A 15,632-nucleotide genomic window follows, 5' to 3' on the forward strand; every position below is an offset into this window, starting at 1 on the left:
AAATTGAAGTAAAAATATTCATAATTAGTAGGAATTTTTTTTTTTTTTTTTGTTGTCTCCCTTCTTTTCCGCAGTCTTCAGCTTTTATGTATTATACCGTTTGCATATCGATCACGATGATCATTCTAGGCAACGTAACCGCGTGATAATAGAACCTAAGTGACTGAGTGTCGGAGGGGGGGGATAGAGAGAAAGAGAGAGTGTTGCAGGTGTCTGAAACGTGCGAAGCCGTAAACGAAAGAAATAATTTCAAGTGGCTGAAGGGGGTGAATGCAGATCGCGCGGGACATTGACTGCGTTCTCCTCTCTTCTGCTCTGCCATCGACGTCGAAGGGGGACGCGAAAGGAATAACAAAACAAGTGGCGCGTGCATATAGGTATATAAATATATTCGCAGGACGAGGGAATTGAAGTTGAGTCGAAAAGCGAGGGAGGGCAAGAAGACAGTTTCAATTTATTCGCAAGGCTGCCTTCCAGCCCCTCCTCTCCACCCTACCGGCGTCGCATTCGGCCGGAGCCTAGCGGTGTTAAAACCGACGGATTAGGGGTAAAATATCGGAAATACATCTGTACAACTGGATGATATATTGAAACGCCTCGCAAAGAAGAAGAAGAAGAAGAAACGAGAGAAAGAGAACAAGTGAAACCGAACTCGAGCAGTCATGCTTGGGAAATAAATTTTGCACAACGACATTTTGTCTGACTTATTTTTCTCCGTATTTGTTACACACAGATATTATTCACTCTGCATTCTTTTTTCACCTACAATTCTGAAGTACCACACTGGGAAAAATTTCATTTGTTATAGTAACTGGAATAATTCGGTAAAACAGGTATCGTTAAAAAAAACTGTTTGAATATTGTTGGAATTACGAAGAACGAGGTACGCTTAATCATTTTGCGCTATTGTCGATCCTTGTTTGGTAATTGCAACGCAAAATCAATTTGTTCGTTTTGCTGTACTTTTTTAGCCAAACAAGGCTTTAACATCAACTCATTGTTGCACAAGCATTAAATTTTCGCAACGGTTACAAGAAAATATAGCAACAGTGATCGTAACGAGAAGGAATAGTAACGGATACCAGACTTTCCGGTAACAGCTAGAAAACTAATTTTCATTTTGTACCTATAACTATATTTTTCGATTGCGGTAAAAAATGAAAATAGTCAAGGACTGACAGCGGTAACCGGAAATAAAAATATCTCTCAATGTAATAAATCCATTTGCAATAATTATTGTGGAACATTATTTATTTTTTTCTTCATACGAATGTCAATGCTGCACAGATTTTGTAAAAGCCTGGTATTGAGTGGGGAAAAAATTTGCCTCTAAAAATCCAAGGGATTGAGTTGTTTTTTCTCCTCTTTTTTTATCTGAATTGCGGGATTTAGCCGGTATAAATAAAATCAACGCACAGCTGTTGCATGTATATATATATATATGTGTGTGTGTGTGTGCGTGTGTGTGTGTGTATATATATGTATATATAAATATTTATATGTGTTTAGGGGTGAATTCTAATGAGAAAGAGGGGAAGAGAGGATGGAGAATTCGGTGAAGCGAAGGGGCAAAACGAAATTCGGTAACATTTCAAACGGTTTTAAAACGAGTTTCCGGAATACGAAAATAAAAAAATGAAAAACATTTTTACATTTGACACCAAACTGGAAGAAATGTTTACTCTCCACATCCTTTTTTTAACACTAATAATATTAGAACTGATCAATCGATGGATCATGTACGTTTTTTGTCGTTCTTCTTACTATCCAAACCGTTCAGGAATAAACATTTTTGGACATAGGCCAGATTTAGTTTATTTTGACATTTGATTTTTTATTTTTTTTTTTTGCTCTTTCATAAAACGATTTTCGAGCAAAATTTATGTACCTGAATTTTGGTGTAAATTTAATTGAAAAATTGTTCCATTTCAGTGAGTGATAATAATGATGATAATACGAGTGCAATGTACGCTGGACGGAAGGTAGACGATTTTTTTTTTTTTTTTTGCCAAAATCGATTCCGATGGGAATGAAAAATTCTTTGTACAGATATAAAACATACGGCATTCACCCCTCGATCTTCTAGTTTTCAGAACAAGTTATTTCTCCAACATTATAATGTATATTAAATTCTTGATTAAATTATAAATTAATACATTCAAACCTCGCCCCCGTATACCGTCGTTAACGTATCCTATCTCCTAATATTTAAAATCATGCAAAACCAAAAAACTAATTATAAGAGTCCGATCTTTGATGAGGAAACACGAAAAATATGATCGATCTGCGCCTTCTGGTAAGAATTTATTTACAGAAAAAAAGTGTCTGTACTCATCGTAGAAGTGAAAAATCAATGCCGAAATTGCTAATTCACAGCTACGTTATCATTATGAATTGAGGGCTTGATCTCCACATTTTAATTCAACCGTGTCTGATTCGCAAAGAGACTAAAAGACGTTCGTTTCGCTACTGAGAATTATTATACACACATGAGATAACTTGAAATCGCATGAATTCTCTTGATAATTACTTGAAATGGTCTGAAACCACGTAAAGTAACTTGAGCAATATATGTATAATAATAAATTATACCAAATTTACATTTTTTGTTCACCGAAATGAATGTATAGTTGATTCTTTGATCACTGATAACTGAGTTATTTATCGATACGTTTATCCATTTGTATACTAAAAAAAAAAAAAAAAAAAACAAAAAAAAAACAAACACATGTCAAATAATTGGATAACCTTTCGGACATTGTGAAGAAAATAAAAAAAAAAAGTCGACAGAACCGAATCTTTCAAAAGTGCAATTTGTTCATATAATTTGTCAAAGAAGAATGTTCCGCAGAATTGTAAAAAATAAAAAAATCATACATCGAAATGGGTAAAACTTGGATCCACAAAATTGACGAAAACCGCAATTTACAAAAGTTTTTCAGTTGAAGAAAAGAAAAAACGGGTATCGGATTTGAAGGTTAGAAATTCCGTACTTCAAAGTTCTAGATGAAGCATAAATCTGGACCACGGTGACCCGAGGGTAGATTTTGACGGGTAACATTTCAAAGGAATGTTTACAGCGGATAGAAATTTTCTCTCTCACAATCAGTGTAAGTGGATACCGAAATATCGCAAGGACGTCGCAGGGACATACGCGTGGAAAATCAGCCGAGGATATAAGGCCTGCAGGGAAGTTCCCGAGGGTTCAAGAGTCCTCGAAGACGCCTCGAAGCATGGGGGTGAGGGTGGTTCCTAAGTAGAAGGCGCAGGTAGGCCTCGAGGCGTGTGAGCGTTCCTCGAAGGTAACGGGATCCCCTCCCTCATCCCTCGGGTCGTCACCGTTGACGGAGTCGACACGGAATGTTCATTAAGAGGTGAAGTAATGTCTGCGGCCTCCGTCTGACTAATTGGAAAGCGTAATTTTACCCAAGCGTATCCGTTATTGTCTGCGCCTGGAGCTCTCCCGCTATTGCCAGGGGTAGTGGAGCGAAGAGAGTGAGGGGGAGAGAGAGAGATAGAGAGAGAGAGAGAGAGAGAGAGAGAGAGAGAGAGAGAGAGAGAGAGAGAGAGAGAGAGAGAGAGAGAGAGAGAGAGAGAGAGAGAGAGAGAGAGAGAGGAACGGGAAGGGATGATGCTGGTGCTGCAGCGCAGGGAGCGGAGAAGAAATTTATCCGAAAGATTAGAAATTTATCCACCACCGTGCAATTGGCGCAACGGACTGAAACGAAACCAGCCACACAGGGGTAGTTTTGCTCCTTTTCAGATACGAAATTTTGAATAAATATGTATGGAGCTTTTCACGTGAAATTGACCAATCAAAAACCTTCAGCCTCCCTTTTTTATTCGGCAATTTTTCGTGTGGTACAACTCCTGAATTTGTATAATTTTTTTTTTTTTCGAACCATCGACGAGTCGTGAATTTTTTTTATGTTAAAAATTACGCTCTCGCAGATTGCTGTATTGCTGTAATTCATCGCCGGAAGATTTATTTCCAGGTTTTCTTCAAGCAAAAATGAAAAGCCAATTTTTTTTTAATCAGTGTATAATTATTCTTGGCGGGTGATGATGAAGAGGAAATTTTTCACTGACAAAATAAGTACATTTGCTAACTACAATGATTTACATCGATATTAAAGAATGAAAATAATTTAAAAATTATGTGAACAAAAACATAGATACCGATTTTTCAGATCAAATCGTTTTCGAATGCTGAAAACATGTCGTAGATTCGTTCGATTTCATTCGGATTTTTTTCGACTGTTTTCTACTGGATTACTCAAACAGATTCGTGATTTTTCTTTTTTTTTTTTTCTGTTTGCAATAATATCCGGAAGTAAATATTGCTATTTGTGAATCAATATAACAAGATCAACATCAGTGGAATATTGAAGAATTTAATATCCAATGATAACAATGTGAGAAAAATAAAGTGTCCCATGGTGAAAAAAATTTTTATCTGGATTTCGTATAATTGAAAGTCTATTTAACCGATTGTCTTGACCCTGTAAAAAATAGAAACAAATTTCACTGGGAATAAGAAAACGTCAACGAACTTGACAAGATTTAATACAACCTCTACCAAGTTTAGTGACGTATAATAAAATCCTACACAAAAATGAATAGAAATTTTGGATCAACGGTATCTTAGAATTGGATACAATAATTTTGCAAATAATATCCGAAGCCGTGTAATGAAATCAAACGAATATCCCAAATTTTTAACGATTCAGAAACCGATCGATGAAAAGAAAATATCGACTCGTGAGCCGTTGTTCATAATTTCAGCGTTTTTCATTTGCCTATTTTCTTATCTGTCCTTTTTATGAATAAACAATGTAATCAATACCAAATGTGTGAATATCTTATAATCGAACTATCAAAAAACATTGATCTTCCGATTGTCAAGCTCGAGATTTACTCAGTCAATTATCAGCTCAAGATGTTAAAAATTCAGTGAGTCAAGATTGTTTGAACAGAGCGATCAATTTTCTGGTATTTCGTTGTTTTATGAATTCAAGTAATATCAAATTTTTCAAGTCATTCGAATCAACATCCCCGTTTCTACGCAACGATTTTTGACGCGCTATCACCGATGGTCAAAATAAACACCAACCGATGTCTTTACGCCTCATCCGTTTGAATTTATTTCCAGCCTCGCGACGTTTAACCCGACGACCATCCCTAAAACCTGAAAGGGTAAGGCTCTCTCCCTCTTCCTCTCCTCGGCACTCCTGCGTGTGTAAGATATATCCCGCGTCGTCCGGGGAACCGTCAATCATTACCCTCGGCGTCCTTGCGGCCGAGATAAAGGGCGGGGGAATAAAGGGTTCTTCGCCCTCCGCCTGCAAGATTGGTATCGGGCCTCCGGAGCGGCCGGCTATCAAACCCAGATAACGCGGCCCTCCCGCCTTCCCCGCCGCTCTCGAACACGTGACGCAATTTGCCTGTCTCAGGACTCTGACTGGGCCCAAGGATCCCGCGAAATTCGGTCAGAGCTAGTCCTGCTTCGTAAACTGCCGGGGTCAAATTGCTGCTAATGTTCGATGGAATTCCGGTGGAGGTGAAGGAAATTTACACGAGTCGGAAAATCGGAGGGTCGCAATATCGATTTTTTTATAAATATTACACGTCTCGTATGCCCGGACAATCTCTCGAAACTTGTAAATCTGCCGCGCATGCGCGACTTTTGTCGGATATTCGTGCAGGCTGGCCATCCCGAGTTTTCAGCTGTCAAACTGTTTCCGGCGGCGATGTAATTGATACGAATTTTCGAGGTTAGAATCTCAAATAATTGAGGCAGTGACTCGGAAAGGTTTGGCATGCGTTTGTTATCGGGTTGGAAAGTCGATTCTTCAAATAAAGGTCGGAATTTAACGCTTATGCTCTTTGAGAATTCAAACGTACACATTTTGCGTACGTTGGCTCGCCTGCATCGCGGACAAGAACATCGCTGCGGGAAGATTTCGCCGACCAATGAGATTGAATTATTTGACGCACGCGCGGTTGATTTTCAAGTTTCAAGAGTTTGTCCCGGTATGTACGAATGTTTGCTTCTGTTCAATTTTTAATTAGTTCGAAAAAGAAATTCCAAGTTGACGTTATTAGTAGTGGGTTTCATTTCTTTATTCCATTCATTATTTTCTGTTAAATAGAACTGTAAAATGCGTAAAGCCAAAATGTGTTACAGTATCGTCGGAACGAGTAAGAATACAGCGAGCTATTGTATATATATTACACGCTGAGGAAAAAAATATTTCTAGATTTAAATAAATGAGAAAGTATTCACTTTTACCGGCAGACTTTGTGAAATCTTAGAACCGGAGAAATGAATTTTTATTGCGGGGTGTCAACGAAAATGGAAAAATCATATTGATTTAGAGCAATAAATTAGATTTATCGAGACCAAATGAGTATTCGGTGTATTCATAACGTATTTCGTAAAGTAAAATCATTTAAATACTTTATAATAGCAAATGCCCGTGATGCGTCAATTTCATTGGATTGATTGAAAATTTCTCAATATAAAAATGGATAGTTCTCGATTTCGTAAATAAAAGCAAACATTTGTGTCGGTGAACTGAAATTTTGTTGAAAGTAAGCGTTGCGTTGAGCGATTCAAATTATACAACGATTGAAATTGAATAAAACAAAAAAATCTCTCACTACAAAATCGTCAGAATTTTATATGTTGGTTTCTTTTTACTTCAACATTTAACGTTTCTCACTTTTCTATACTCTCAAAATTTTCCAAATTACATTTTAGCATTTTCCTCTGACTTCAGTTTGGAAACATCCTTGACCAAATTCTCACAATCACTTTCTTTACTTTATTTTTTTAACTTCAATTTACTTTGTTCAGATTTCAGCGATCATGAAAACTGAAATTCGATGTTTCTTTTTTATCATGAAACTGCAGAGTAAAAGATATTTAAAAAAAAAAACGAGCGTCAAAATATGATTCCCAACGTTTCCCTCTCTCGGATATGATTAATTCTTTTCTTTCTGTGTCTTGAAATTCAAATTTCTAAAACACCTTGCGGACTCGAATTCGGCAAAGGCGTAATAAAATCCTTCCGAGTAATTACCAATCATCAAAATTACCAAATTACACAATCGCCAAAATCCTTCAAAACAACTTAGCAACAGTGATCGATAATTGTTACGTTCGATTTAGCGAAATTGTTTCTGTAACATGAATTATCGACGAGTAACGGTTAAGGGTTGATCTCGTCGAGCGTGGCGTTCTTTATAGGATAACAGCTTTCGCTTTGATTGGATTGCTCGCTCGCGTCTGACTGCGAGAGCAAAGGATAGGAGGGGTTGTCGGAGAATTAGGAGATGACTGGCGTTTCGCGCGATAATACTGCAGGCCTTGGAAGCCGGGGTCGTGAAAAGCCCTATAAACAGGGCAAATTAGTAAATCCGTACCTTATACCGTAACACGGAAATCTGCTCGAAAGCACTGATTTCGTTCCCCATCAATTACGTGTACGTTATTATATTGTATACGCACTAATATAGTTACTGTAATTGTTGTATAATTGGTGAATGATGAAATATGGAAATTCTAGAAATTACATTTTATCCCCTTTACTTAGCAACTCCGGAAAGCGGTTCCTAATTATTTTTTTGTTTGTTTCTTTGTTTCTGTTTTTTTTCCTTTTCTTTTTCTTTCGCCTTAACCTCATACATATAATATATTAGAGATAACTAAGCAATTATAACTCTGCAATATAATTGTTTTCAGCTTTTGATTCCTCTGTATGATTAGGCTTTTTTCATCAGGCTTTAAAAAACAGTCTTCCCATTTTTTCGATTTTCTTTTTTCTTTTTTTTTTTCACTTTTTATCATCGCCTTTGTTCTTTCGCATTTCTATTATTATTGCTATCGTTATTGTTATTGTTATTCCTTCAGATATTTTTGGTTCCGCTTTTTGATTAGGGTGTGTAACGTATTGTACAGATTATACACTGTAAAAAAAATCAAAAGGGAGGCCCCGTTTACGTTCGAGCACTTCAATATCTCTCTCACTCTCTCTTTTATTTATTGTTTTTTTCTTTTTTATACACATATCAAGCGATATCGATGGGAAGCAGGACAGATAAGATAAACAATCCCCGAAACAAAAGCCGGTAGGTAGGTACAGAATATGACAAAACTCTGCACGCCATCCCCAATGCCTGGGGCCGGTTTTTTCCAATATAAATATTATACTTCGATAAATAAATGTTACTTGTCTAATTCGGCAACATATTTTTCTCCTTTAGCTACATTTTGTTTTTGTCCACCTTCGTTATTTATTTTCTTTTCTTTTCTTTACCTACCTTTCTTCATCGCTTGCACGTACATGTGATATCTTTCTTCACTTTTCATTCATTTCTTCTCCTCGTCCCTTCCGCCGTGATTCAAGCGTCTTTCCTTTTTTTGTACAGTTTTGTTGGGTGGTTTTTTCTTCTTTTTTTTTGTTCTCTAAACAGTTGCGTGTTTTATTCGTTTTTTACTCGGTCACGTTTCTTTCTCTTCTGTTTTTTTCTTTTTTTCTTATCTTCTTCTTCCTCTTCTTTCTGTCATTTATTTCGTCGTTTTTCCATCCTCCGTCGACTCTTCTTTTTCTAATAAAGTAGGATTCAACACCGGGACGCGGATGCATAACGAAGTCGCTTCTATCTCTCGTCTGCAACAGCAGCAGCGCGTCCCCTTCCTTTTTCCTCCCCCTTGCGGCCCGCCGCCTCACTGACGCAATTCCGTTCACGTCTCGTATTATTAAAACGTAAACGCGAAATTTATAACCGACTACCGCAAGTTTCACTTCGAGACAACCTTCCTTTCCCCGTATTTCGCCCGTTTCCTGCAGTCACACTCGCCGTGACATTTTGAAATTTGTTTTTTCATATTACAAACTGCAGTCGCGATATCGGTAATTTTATTTATTTATAAGTATAGTGTAGGGTGTACGAAAAAAAAAAAAAAAAACGCCTTTCACCGAGTTTCAGATCTTTTGGACCGTGGTTTTCATTCTTACTGCTCCCGAAAACACGAACACCCAATTTTCAAATGAATAGCCGCAACCGATTGGCTTCAAGTTCTTTTCACGAATTCTTTATTAAAAAACAAAAATTTTGAGACGAAGAGGAAAATTGGCGAGCTTTTAGTTTAAAAGCTACGGACGAAACAAGTAATTGAAAAATGAAAAAATACGTACGGAATATAAATTTGTGCTTTTGAAATTAATATTTCATTCGATTTTCCTCAATTTTCAATTACTTGCTTCGCCTGAGGCTTCTGAACTAAAATCTTGCCCACTTCTATCTTGGTGTCAAAATTTTCGTCCGATATAAAAAAAATTCAGACAGAATTTGATGTTGAATTTTAAAAATTTAAACCCTCGTCGATCGGTGCTGTTATTTCGAAAATTGGATTTCCGTATTTTTGGAAGCGGTAAAAGTCAAGCCCGTGGTCGAAAAATTCAAAAACTCGGTGAAAGATGTTTGTCTGTACAACCTGCACGATACTTGAGAATAAAAATAAGAAAAAAAACAAAAACGCCTGTAATGAGGGTCAGAAGTAGGTCGGTTTGGGGTGGAATGCCTCATATATACGTACTATACACTATATAAAATGCAAGTATCAAAAATACATGATTCGCTCTCATCACTGCACGTATCAGCGTGTATTGCATATTTATATATTAAACAATCCTTCGTTTTCTCCCTTTTTTTTAACGCACCACGTAATTTTTGTGATTCTTCTTTAATTTTCGTTCCTTACAATCAGCCTCTCTTCACTTTTCTCACATCCAACGATGACTCTTTCTACATTTGCTTACATACAAAAAAAAAAGAATGTTACATTATATCTAACTGTAAAATTTTCTGCTTTTAATCAACAAAAATAAAACGTGCAAAACCTTTCAAAAACGCGTTTCTAATGAAATCTTTTTTTTCGGAAACCTTATCCTTGCGTACGACATATCCGCAGCTTAAATCACAGGGATACTATATATATATTATATATATTCCGTTCCTTCCTCCTCGTCGAGCGGTGTTTAACATATAATACAATAAGTGTGTAACGACCGAGTGGTTTACGCCTCTTCCTCAGCGCCTGATGTGAAAATCGATCATGTAATACGCCTCCCACGTGTATACCAGATTCACCTTGTACGACTCTCGTCTCTTCAATCAACATTCACCGGATCGCTCAGACCTAATTGCTTCTCTTGTATCTAATCTGACCCCAAGCAGCTAAGACCGAGCGAATCTTCGGTTCGTATATTTCATGTACGAATCGTGCTGTATAAACATATACCCACAACGTACCTACTTGTACACACCATTCGTATAAATAGGAGGGATGATAAGAAGACCCGATCGTAACACTGAATAAATTCCAGGCCAATACCACCGCGTGTATAAGTGATTAAATTTTTCTTTTCTTTTTTATTCTTCAAAGAAAAAAGAAAGAAAAACAAAACGAATAAATATAAAATGAAACAGAGAATGAATTTTAGTTATCCGGTTATTATCACGTTGTATTGCACCTCGTGCCAATTTATTTATTTATTTCTCATTCTTTTCCTTCTATTTTTACCAAAGTTTGTATACGAACGGTGTATATACGTACGTACGCACGTATACGTGTATATAAAGGTGCACTGCACAATAAAAAAACCGTCGGGCAGCAGCGCGGTTGCTCGGAAAGAAAAGTTTCGACAAGTTCTTAATCGCGTTAAGCCCGCAGTCATACACAGCCATACAGAGAGGGAGAAGGAGAAAGAGACAGGGAGAGAGAGAGAGAGAGAGAGAGAGAGAGAGAGAGAGAGAGAGAGAGAGAGAAACAGAGAGGAAATACATAGAGGAACGTGTAATTTTTCATTTCTACACCTTTTATTGTACATGTTATATACGTATTATAGACCATGTGCCTGCTGTATAGAATTCTATAATTCGTATTTTATAACCGGTGTTAATATGGAGACTAATTAAACGACCTTACAATTAATTTTTATTACCGCGCACACAGGTTCGATCGTTCGTTAAAGTAAATGAATCGAAACAGGGAGCAAGAGGAAAAAAGCAGAGAACAAAACCCAAGGGAGAAGAAAAAGTATGGAAGAATAAGGAAAACTAATAAATCTATGTCGGGGATTTCATTCGTACATTTTTTGTTCTGTTTTTTTCTTCATCAAATTAAGCCAAATCGCTGTAAATTCAGTTTCCACACAGATTTTCTTCCGTAAAACCATTATTCACCTGTATTCGTGCGATATTTTTTTCAAGCCTCAGAAACCAGCCGATTTTTAAATGTTGCGGAAAGTTGCAGCTGTAAGAATTTCAATCGAGCCATTTTCGAAAATTCATCCCAAGCAAATTCAATTATTTTAATATATACGTATTCTGTTTAGTGCAAGATTTGAAAACTGACGAAACCTAAGATTTTTCAAATATTCTCGAAAATATAACGAGTAAGGAAAAATATCAGTTCACTCTTACTCCGAAAATCAATTTTTCGTTATTTTGACTGTAATTTTCTTTATGAAATTAGACAATACGTATTTATAACGCAATTAATGTCAATATTTCAAAATCATACACGTGTACGAAGAGAAATTCAATTTCGCTATAAAAAATAACTCAAATGTAAGTACAATAATATTGTTAGTTTTTTCTTTTTCAGTTTTGCGTGCGCAAAACTTTCGAAACGAATATTTCACTATTCTTCTTCATTGTTCAACAATTTCCTAAGTACAATAATATAAGGCCTACGATTTGAGAACTAAAAATGTGAAAACAAATTTTAATTTCTAATTGAAAACAATGATACAAAGAAAAAAAAATAAAAATTCCATCGGATCTGAAATTGACAATCACGGCAAGACTTTCACTAATCAGATCACGAATTGTGTGTGAAGATAATTTCCAACAATGTTCCGTAACCTTTTAGTATTAATATTTTATTAATTTTTCTCTCTTCTTTTATCATTATTTCGAATTTCTCGAAATCGTAGAAGCACTTTTGCAGAATTCTCTCGGTACAGGCATGCATAATTGACACGGGATGTGCGTGCGTGCGATGAATGATATGACAAGATCGAGCGTGACGAGAGAATTACAAAAGATGAATAAGGACACAACAAGCTACACGATGCAACGGCGAGTAGGAGGAGGAGGAGGAGGAGGAGAAAGGCCGTGGCTATGGCGTGATGACGAGCAATTAACAATTAAGTATCGGTACCACAGTGTTAAACTATGCACGATGCGATGGTATAACAGTTATACGTAACATTTACGAGAGAGAGAGGGAGGGAGGGAGGGAGGGAGGGGGAGACCGTCATGTTACCCTTAATTATAGTCGGCGACGAGTTAGAGACACGACGTCGCGACGATGATGACAAAACGACGAGCAGCTGGGGCGTCAAACGGCCGTCGACGAAACGCGACGAGCACTTCGTCATTAAAAAATAAAAGAACACGAGGCAAAGGAAAGAGAGAAGCGAAAAGGGAAGAAAGGAACAAAAAAAGATAAAAGCAACGGAAATTTTCCAAGCTGTTGTTTACCTTCGCGCAATTTGTAGATACGATAGTATTTTATCTTCAACATTTTGAAAAATTTTCCGTGTAATTATACTTTCTTCTGTTCGGTGAATATAAATTTAATTAATATGAAAACCGACAAGCTGAGATTAATTTATAGTTGTGATTGCTGATGTCACAGTTATTGATTATCTTCATTTTTATCTATCGTAGCCAAAAAATATATTTTTATAGGCGGCAAAGTGGAAAATTAGTGTTACGTAGCTGTCACCTGATCGAAAAATCAACGAGTACGTTGAGTTGCTGTTCATTTTTATTTTTTTGTTTTTATCATCATCATCGTCACTCGTGCCGTACTTTCTTTCAAACGTAACGATAATTCGATGTTTATGCAAAAGTGAATTTATGTCAAGACTCGATTTAGCCGATAAACAAAATGTATTATCATCCAGACAAACAAATACAATCACAATAAATTGTAGTATTTTATCTGTAATCGTATAAAACAGTAAGTTGCTTGCATAATATCAATATTACACGAATTTTCTATTAACTTTAAACAGAACGAAATTTTTCTCAAACTTCGCGACTTGTATAACGCATCGAAGATAACATCTACACATATTCACATATATATTCCATTCCCTATACTTTGAACCACTGATCACCGTATAACATAGTTTCGCATCGGAGCATTAAGTCACGCTATTATATACACCTTCGCTTTGTATATATATATATATATAGTAGCTATAATACAGTTAATGAGATCTGAATTAGGCTCACGATTTGAGGTGGTGCGATGGTGGTAAAAATCCCTCACGTACAGTTTATGTATATATATATACACACACGAGATATAAGTTACATACATATGTGAGGTATTCGGGGCACGAAGAAAAGCATATTAGGCAAAAGTCAAAGCGAACCAAGGTAACAAACAACTGGAGGCTTTTCTTCCGTTTGCACACACGTATTACAAGGGAGACGTGTTACTTTTTGAAAGTATGAGCTTAAAAGCAATGCGCGTGAACATATATGTGTACACTAGTTTTTTGATGAATTTGAGACCACGTTGTAGGTAATCGTTAGTTTTTATAATTACCAATTATTCGAAAAATTAGGTGGTAGCTTGTCGGATCGCAATTTCTATAACAACTTTTGTTGCCTACGCTTCTCCGATAGCGTATCGATTTTTTTGAAATTTTTACCAACCAATAAATTATAACCCAAGAATCTTTTTGGAGAACATACCACTTTTTGACGTAATTTTGAATAATATTTGGACAATGTATGAAATATGATTGATTGAAACCGGGTGAAAACCAACAATTTTTTACGAAGCTTGATTACGAGTTTAAATTTGAAGCTGATTAAAAAATTGTAGAATTTCACTGACGCGTCTCCTTAAATTATACGCTGATATTGCGCGGTATTGTACAGTCGAGGTTTGTCACCCGTGAAATAAGTTTGCTTTGGTATATCAATTTAACTAACGGTGTAGTAGGTAAAAAAAAAAAAAAAATTAATAGTCAAAATTGGTAATAAAATTCTCTAAAAAATTACAGCAAGTGAAATGGTGATCAATGAAATCAATGAACTTTCTATGAAAATTTCCCAAAGAATTTAGGAAACTTCTGTAAAAGTTACGAAACTTTCGAAATGCTACGTCGTGTCTTCTTATGAGGATGGAAGCTTCCGCGTAACGAGTTTAGAATTGAATTTACTTGCAAACGAACTCCCTTAAATTCATAAAACTTGAATATCCACTCGTTCTCATTAAAACCGTTCGACGAGATTTTTTTGATTTTTTTTTTTTTGCAAGAATTTCGGTATCATCTTCCGCACCAAAGGTGTTGAACCTCTTTAAGTTCTGGGATTGGTGCTTTCGTACCAGTTAATTACTCGTGTCCAAGAATTCTTTTTCCGTGGACAGTAACACGATAAATAATAAAATCAATCCAGTTAGATCGGAAACTAAGTTTCTCCTTACATTCTGACTTCTGATAATAAACGAATTTTGATCAATCGGGTGTATTCGGCCTCAAGTTCATCATTTCGCTATACTTTTGCATAGCTTACAAATTAGTTTCATTGACTCCTCGAAACCTCGTTATTACAGCTGATCTCAAAATTCCAAACAACACACACAAAATCGGAAGAATATTGGACGAATGAATTAGAACAAATGAAAAATAAGGTTGAAGTTAGCAACGCTATCCTAACGACGCATATTCGTAAAGATGAAGCCGATATTTTACAAAACGAGAATTTTCCAAATCTGAGTAAACAGTGTGAAAGAGTAAAACAATATAGATACTTATATTTTGAAAAATTCAACTTTTATCCATCAAATTCCCTCCAAAACTGCGCAATATTGATTTTTTTCCTGGCGATTCGTAACGTTACTTACATTGGTATGAAGAAAAAAAAATCAATCAAGCACACTTCCGTGTCGTAGTGGCAATGAAATAGCGAAACAATGATTACACAGGTCTACAAAAAAGCAATATTTAGATGAAAAATTCATTTTTTATTTAATATCTAAGGTTGATCAGAAAAAAATACTGCCCAAATAGCTAATAATAGAAAAAAAAAATTTTTTGCTACCCTGAGTTTTTCTGTGAATTTTGGTGTTTGAGAACGTAAAGTTTAGAATCCCCCCTCCTATAACACTACAATAATACAAAAACTAACGCAATCCTAATATAAAGTGAACTTTGAATCTCATATTACACCCAAAGTTTTTACAGTTGCTTAATATTTCTTGGATCTTTTACGGTGCCTAAGAATTTCGAAACAACAGTTCTGAAGGAACTACAGACATTTATTTCTGAGACTGTCACGCACATCCTAAAAGTGTGCATCTTCGTACCAACGAAGTAAGCGTGAATTTACTAGATTACCCGTTTGAAAGATATAAAAATACTTATTTCAATGGAGTTATTTAGAAAAAAAAAGTTCCGCTTTTCTTCGACTTTCACGGCTACGAATTATTGAGTATAAAAAATCAACTCCGGGTTCCTTGTTCAAAGAATTTAATGCCCTGCAAGAATATGCGTGAAAAATTATTCCATCTCAAACGGTTCAAAGGTCAT

At 36.1% G+C, this 15,632-nt stretch overlaps 1 protein-coding gene across 3 annotated transcripts in view; it reads right to left on the reverse strand.

Annotated features, from left to right (window-relative positions):
- Positions 1-15,632, reverse strand: part of Syn1 (Syntrophin-like 1) — a 236,782-nt gene that overhangs the window by 216,282 nt on the left and 4,868 nt on the right. The gene's annotated exons all lie outside the window — the stretch shown is intronic.

Source organism: Neodiprion pinetum, chromosome 4, assembly GCF_021155775.2.
Source record: "Neodiprion pinetum isolate iyNeoPine1 chromosome 4, iyNeoPine1.2, whole genome shotgun sequence".
Lineage (NCBI taxonomy): Eukaryota > Metazoa > Arthropoda > Insecta > Hymenoptera > Diprionidae > Neodiprion > Neodiprion pinetum.